We start from the raw sequence: 7,407 nt of genomic DNA, 5'->3' as shown, positions 1-7,407 counted from the left end.
GGTATTAGATGCTATCCTGTATTCCATACAGTCGGGCCATCTCCTCCTCCTGCGCTCCGTAGCAGACAATGAGACGGTGAGACAGCACTTATTAAATATTAAGAACACATTTTGATTTAAGATTTAAGTTGGATTTTACGAGGTGTTTATGGAACAAGTATCACTTAATACAAGCCCAAATAACACTGCTGGATTTTTCTTTATCATGATAACATGGATGATATGGAGTGAAAAAACTTGTGTGAGGAATCAATACTTGAAAATATTATGAGCAATCAATATTCCTAAGCTTATAATTAGGACTGGCTCAGGAGAGTCCTGAACCATCCCTTCGTCACGCTGCTACAGGCCTTGACTGCTGGGGGACTTCCCATGATGCACTGAGCACCTCTCTCTTCCTCCTTCTCTCCATCTATATGCAACCTCCTTATATTAATGCATGTTACTAACTTGATTTCTTCCCTTTCCTGGAGTCTTGTGCTCTCTCGCCCCTCTCCTCTCTCCTCCTATTGCTTCCTGCAGGTGTTTCTGGCTCTGGATCTGTGGTTGGAGTCACCTGCTGCCTCCATGTTCCTGCTCGACACCCTCAGCTACAATTCTCCATGTCTCTCTCTGTCTGTCTGTGTCTCTCTCTTTCTCTGTCTCTCTCTCTCTTTCTCTCACCCCCAACCAGTCGAGGCAGGTGACCGCCCACCCTGAGCCATGGTGCTGCTTGAGGTTTCTGCCTCTTGAAAGAAAGTTTTTCCTTGCCCCTGTGTCGTAGTGCTGTACGGTCTAGACCTGCTCTTTTATGAAAAGCGCAATGAGATAACTGTTGTTGGGATTTAGCGCTGTATAAATAAAATTGAATTGCATTGAATTCCCACATTTCCTTTCTGCAGTCCGACATCAGTTCACCTCCTCACCATCAGCGTCCCCTACTCCCAGCGTCTTCAAAATGTACATTCGAGGACCGCACATTCTCCTATCAAGTTTCTTTTTTATAAATCACAACCTTTGCGTGGGAAGTGGCGTTCACATTTTTTTTCCTGCGTACGCCACATTTATAATTGTGACCCAATGCACTTAAAAATAAAGAAATACTTGGCAGGTGATTGAAGGAACATCCGTCATGGCAATCACACACACCTAAACCACACCCGTAGCTGCCAATAGCTTCTCACCGTTTGCTGATTGGTTCGGTAAGTTAGTACTTCAGACACAACCGCATTATGTGAAGCCTGACAGGATGGATGTTCATGTGATATGTGATCCAACAAGAATCCCGCTGCCATGAGAGGAGACCCGATAAATATACCACATTGTTCAATGTTGACGGATGTTACTTATTCAACCTAAACAATCACTTCTACACTCACTAAGGACTGTAGGCTTATCCAGGAATTGACCCTGGGATCTCTTGGACCAACCTCTCCTAAACCAACGAGCCGTAAAATTTCCTGTGGGATTGCTCAGCGTACCATTTTCCCGTTTTATACTGTAGGATCTATCCATCCATCCATCCATCCATCCATCCATCCATCCATCCTCCCCTATCCAGGTTAAGTCGCAGTGAAAGCCGGCTCGGCAACGTTGCCTAGATGCAATCCTCCACTTTTGCGTCCTCCAGGTCTTCTTTGGGAATCCCTAAGAATTCCCGGGCCAGATGGGATATGTAGTACTTCGGGATTTTCTAGGCATGCACTGAGGTACCTCCCAAAAAGGACGTGCCCTGAATATCTCAAGATTCTCAAGTGGTACCTTCACCATATGGGCGCAGCAGTTGTTTTCCCACTACTTCTTAGATTAGAAGTCAAAATGGCTCATCTGTCCCAAAAGGTCAGCTGAGACATCCAGCGAAAGCCATTTTGATAGCTTACATATCTCTCATTCTTATCTCTTATCTCATTCTTATGGTCTATATATAAAGTACATGAAGTTTTGACCATGCCTGGGGGTCATAATACTAATCATTTGACGAGAGGTGTGTCTTCAGTTTTACAATAAAATCAGAGAAGTTTAACGGCTTTACTGCCTTTTACTCTTTGTTCTAGTTTTTGCGTGAACTAAAATGTCTACATTCCACCAAGACTTGAACCTAGATAGACTTCAGATAAGAAACAAAAATGGCTGACTCCAGCACAATGAAACAATTGCCCTACAGCATTCTCAGGTGAGCGTTAGTTACCTGGCCAAGTCATGTCCATTGCAAGAAGGGCTTTATGTGGACATTTATAAACTGCACAGCCTTTTGTGACAAGGTTTCAAACGTGTTTTGTTAAAACCATTACCAAGAAAAAGAGAGACATTTGCCCCTTAGGGAAATTGAGCCCAGGACCTCACAAAGTTTAAGCAAGAATCATGCTCCTAGACCAACGAGCCAGGTCAAATGATTTTCATGTGTTTGCAATGCCGCAATTTTCCATTGGGGAAATGCAGCTCCATTCTGTCACTGACTTAAAAGCAATGATCAAGTTTATGTTTGACATGATCTCTTTCCATGACTCCGCTGCCAGATCCAGCTTTGTGATATTATTAGACAATGGGAAACATTTGACATAAAATGTTTTCCCAAGACTCCAACTTGGATTTGTCAGTAGAAAGTGATTGCATCATTGTAATGAAGATGCTTAGTGTGGTACTGTGACTTAATCAACTCAGATCATCAATTTGCATCACACTTGATAAATATACCACATTATTTATTATTTATGAATCGTCAGGGATTTCGCTCTCACAGCCCTTGAGCAACAAGCCACAAAAAGCCTACTTTTACAAGATGGCTCAGCGGGACCGTTTTGCCAATTTTTACTGTTGGATTCATCCGTCCACCATGCTCTGCTCACATTGTTTGCTGTCCAGCTGTTCTTTGTCTTCCTAGTATTTCTCGTTCAGATGTCAATGCTAACAATTCAACATCCTGTATTATTTTGAGACTGAAGCTGTGTTTTTTTTTACTTAATATAGCGCTTTCCCGAATAAAACTTTTTGAGCTTCGAAGCTTCAGTGGAAAGTATTCGGATACCTTTGATGCTTTGCCAAGGGGGCCCTTGACTTTTTCAACATTTTGCATCTTGTTGCCGAGTTGCTAGCCCTCAGGTAGTCAGTCTTTCACCTTTGGTGCTGGCATTGTTAGATGATAGCACCAGGATGAAGTAAGGCAGGCTGAGACATGTTTTCCGTCTACTTATAGATTTCAGTACGTGGAGTAGGCCTGCACGATATTGGATAAAGATCTGACATTGCGAAAAAAGATTTCCTGCGATATATTGCGATATGAAGAATACCAAATTCATGTTGATGCATGAATGAATAATGTGGGATTACTAATTATTTCATTGGCTATTCTGTTTTTTTGGGGTTATGCATACTGGAAATAATAAAAATAATAACTAAAAAAACAAAGTATTCAAATACTGATTTGGACGGTTATTGCCATGGCAATGATCGAACATTTACATTAAGTCACAGCAGCTGAGGCGACAGATGGTTAAACACACTTTGCAGCAGAAATAACCCAGTGGTCAAACAACTGCAAATATAAATGTTTAAATCCATAAATTGGTTAACTCCTGCAGCCCGTACAGTCGAATCCAACAAAAAGTGTGTCTTGACCAGATAAAGTTTAAGTGCAGGGGTGTGTGATAAGACTTGTTAGGAGCCACTGTGCAGCAGGTATAGCAGAAGATAGAGTCACAATTATTATGTGCATACACATAGAACAAAGTCGACTGATCTACACACCAATGATTACTTGCTCTGTGTGTGTGTGTGTGTGTGTCACGTATGTCACAATACAATATTATTATTGCGATTTTAAACATATTGCAATATTCTGCAATATATTCCAATTCATTACCTTTTTTCTAACTTCAAATTTTTCCCAATTTCAAATTATGTCCCCAAAAGGAAACTTTGTCAACATCTGTTTCATCTAAAAATATACATTTCTCTGCTTGTTCTTCTCACTTCAATTTTATTGCTGCAAATTGGGATTGTCAAGCAGAGAAACTGACCCCAACACATAATAATAGATTGATACTTGTATTGTGTTGCCTATGGAATTGAGAGTGGCAGGTCTGGTACTTTGATCAGTGTTTCAGAGTGAGCTACAACTGCCAGGAGACAGCACAATGATGGAGGAGAGGTGGAGGACGGAGAGAAAGACAGTGAGGGGGATGACAAAGATGAAAGGAACAGACAGAAAGACAGTGAGAGGGAGATGAATGGAGTTACACTTTGTGTCAATGATGATTCATTGCATGCATCAATCATGTTTAAGTTTTTTTTGCCAAACGTACCTTTTAACTTGGAACACAGTAAACACACAGCTAGTCAGAAGAGAAGTGGGTTATGCTGCATGAGCGTCACCAGTGGGCTGTAATTGTTCTTGGGAAGGAAACTGACAACTTTAACAGATGTCTTTCCAACCTACAGGGAATACATGGGTGGTACTAAAATAATTTTGGTGTGGGGTATCCCTTCTAACATATTCCTATTAAACAGACAGTCTGCGAAGTACACAGCTTCCTGTACATCACACTTGAGAATGGAACTGGAGCAGAGCTTATTAGAGTTATCACTTAAAAAATATATGAAACTGTCTCTAAAAAGACTTTTACACATTCAGACACATTTCATTATCCAACAAGTCCTCCAGACCAATCCAACGATATAGGTTGTTTACTATTTAATACGACGAGGGCTTTAAATTGTTTTTAGTTTTATTTTGACTAAAATCTTGACTTTGTGTTCAAATTCGGTTTAGTTTTAATAAGTTTTTAAAGCGAGTTTTTTATTTTTTGAAAATGCTTTGTTCTAGTTTAGTTATAGTCTTTTTGTAATATGGGTTATTTGTCTGTGGATACGAAAAGGTCAGAAAAAGTATTGTGTAATAAAAACATCATACAATTTTAGAAATATGTATTCAAAATGGATTCAACCATAACACAAACAATGTACATATGATGATGAGCACACAGATGTAAACAGTCTACACAAGACGCCGCAGTAAGAGCAGAATGTGTTTGACGTGTTCCAGGAGAAAAACCTAAACTGCCAACAGACTAAAGAAGACAGACATCAACAGGTGTTCAAACTTTGGTCCGAGTAAAGTGTCATGTAAAGTCAATCGACTCACACAGTTGTGTAGCCATCCCTGTATTAATCCACATATTAACCCACGTTCCCTCCCGCTTTTGGTGTTTGTGCACATTTACTAACCAGCCATCGGGTCGCTGTTCTCTGTCCTGCAGTTGTCTCCGTCATGCTGCTGGCCCTAGGTATCCATACATCCGCCCATAACATTACCGGGGGTAGCTTCTGTTTTGGGGAAAGGGGGCTTGGCGTTCTCCTTTGCCTTGTTAAGGTAAGCAAGGTTGGCCTCCTTGTGTTTGTTTCTCAAATGTAGGCTACTTTCAAATTTGTGGGTTTTCACTGTAATTTACTGTCCACATATTTTACCACCTTACACTGCAAGGCACTTGCTTTTATCTGACACAGTCATAATCAAATAAAAATGTCGCTTTCTTCAGACTTTTGGTACCCCCATGAGGCCATGCGAGGGGCACGGACTATGTTGTTTATTGTGTTAATTTTTAAATGTCGGAATTTTTGGGTTCCCAGTCAGAAACGATACACGTCTACGGGAAATGTCACGGTTGAAAAGATATAACGTTATTTACTCTACAAAAAACATTGACAAAGATGAAAACTAAGGACATTTACTTGATCATTTGAACCAAACCAAACCAAACCATTTTTTGGCACCTATAGCACATTGCGCATCACCACAAGCCTGTAAAAATAGAGGCCTCAGTGAAGAGAAGAGAGAGCATTGCAGCGCTTTAAAACCTATTTCATACAGTCTGTTTAAAACTCACAGAAGAAAGTAGTATCGTTTGTGATGCATTTGGCTCGTAAAATTAAATGAGAACTTAAGTCACTAAAAACATTTTGGCAATTTTTTCATAAAAATCAAATTCATTTAAAAATTAAATCGTGAACAGGGTAAATTGAGATTGTGATTTTATAACGATTAATCGTGCAGGCCTACTGGTAACTTAAAAATCTACTAACCATGTTGGCTGGTGATGTAAACAGTTAATTTACTGCCCTGAAGACAATCCACAGGACCCTTTCCCATCCTTATTTCTAAACCACAGAACGTTTGTGGTCAAATCACACGTTATGTGACTTCCGGTTACACATGTGATGCTTAACGTGACATAGCTCCTTTTGTTTTGTAAAGTTTAAAAGAAAATTGCAGTTTACTTTCATTTTCACTTGGCGCTTATACATTACTTTCTGCTTTGCTCCAGTCATGATTACAGTTTGGGCATCCCAGGTAAAAATTTGCATTAATGTGCATTAAGAAGCCAAGAAAAGATGAAAAAATCTCCAAAAGGCACAAAATGACAGATTTGAAATTCGTATAATATGTCACAAAAAGTTTGATTTTATTTCCATCATTTATTCCATCATTATTCAAAATAACAGAAAACAAAAAAAATGGGTTCTGCAAAAGTTTGGGCACCCTGCAGAGTTTATAGCATGCACCGCCCCCTTTGGAAACCTGAGACATGACAGTGTCATGGATTGTTCTCAATCATCGTCTGCAAAGACCAGGTGATGTCAGTCTTAAGGTTTTAAATGCCCAGACTCATCTGACCTCACCCCAACAATCAGCACCGTGGCTTCTTCTAAGCAGTAGTCTAGAAAACTGAAACTGAAAATAGTTGACGCTCATAAAGCAGGAGAAGGCTATAAGAAGATAGCAAAGCGTTTTCAGATGCCAATATCCTCTGTTTGGAATGTAATTAAGAAATGTCAGTCATCAGGAACAGTGGAAGTTAAAGCAAGATCTGGAAGACCAAGAAAAATATCAGACAGAACAGCTTGCAGGATTGTGAGTTTGACTGCACGATCCACCCAGAAAGACCTGGCAGACACTGGAGTTGTGCTACACCATTCCACTATAAAGAGATACTTGTACAAATATGGTCTTCATGGAAGAGTCATCAGAAGAAAACCTCTTCTACGTCCTCACCACAAAAATCTGCGTTTGAAGTTTGCAAATGAACGTATAGACAAGCCTGTTGCATTGTGGGAACAAGTTCTGTGGACCAATGAGGTTAAAATAGAACTTTTTGGCCGGAATGAGCAAAGGTGCGTTTGGAGAAGAAAGGGCACAGAATTTAATGAAAAGAACCTCTGTCCAACTGTTAAGCATGGGGTGTGGATCAATCATGCTTTGGGGTTGTATTGCAGCCAGTGGGACAGGGAAAATTACACGAGTAGAAGGAAAAATGGATTCATTAAAATTTCAGCAAATTTTGGACGCTAACTTGATGCCATCTGTAAAAAAGCTAAAGTTAAAGAGAGGATGGCTTCTACAAATGGACAATGATCCTAAACACACCTCAAAAT

General features: G+C 40.0%; 1 protein-coding gene and 1 long non-coding RNA gene across 2 annotated transcripts in view; both read right to left on the bottom strand.

Moving 5' to 3' along the window:
• The window catches only part of necab2 (N-terminal EF-hand calcium binding protein 2), a 219,507-nt gene that overhangs the window by 194,841 nt on the left and 17,259 nt on the right, over positions 1 to 7,407 (bottom strand). The gene's annotated exons all lie outside the window — the stretch shown is intronic.
• The window catches only part of LOC116694463 (uncharacterized), a 16,728-nt gene that overhangs the window by 126 nt on the left and 9,195 nt on the right, over positions 1 to 7,407 (bottom strand). The gene's annotated exons all lie outside the window — the stretch shown is intronic.

Source organism: Etheostoma spectabile, chromosome 8, assembly GCF_008692095.1.
Source record: "Etheostoma spectabile isolate EspeVRDwgs_2016 chromosome 8, UIUC_Espe_1.0, whole genome shotgun sequence".
NCBI classification, from domain to species: domain Eukaryota; kingdom Metazoa; phylum Chordata; class Actinopteri; order Perciformes; family Percidae; genus Etheostoma; species Etheostoma spectabile.
Note: the sequence above shows the minus strand (reverse complement) of the source record. Positions and strands in the feature narration are given on the sequence as shown.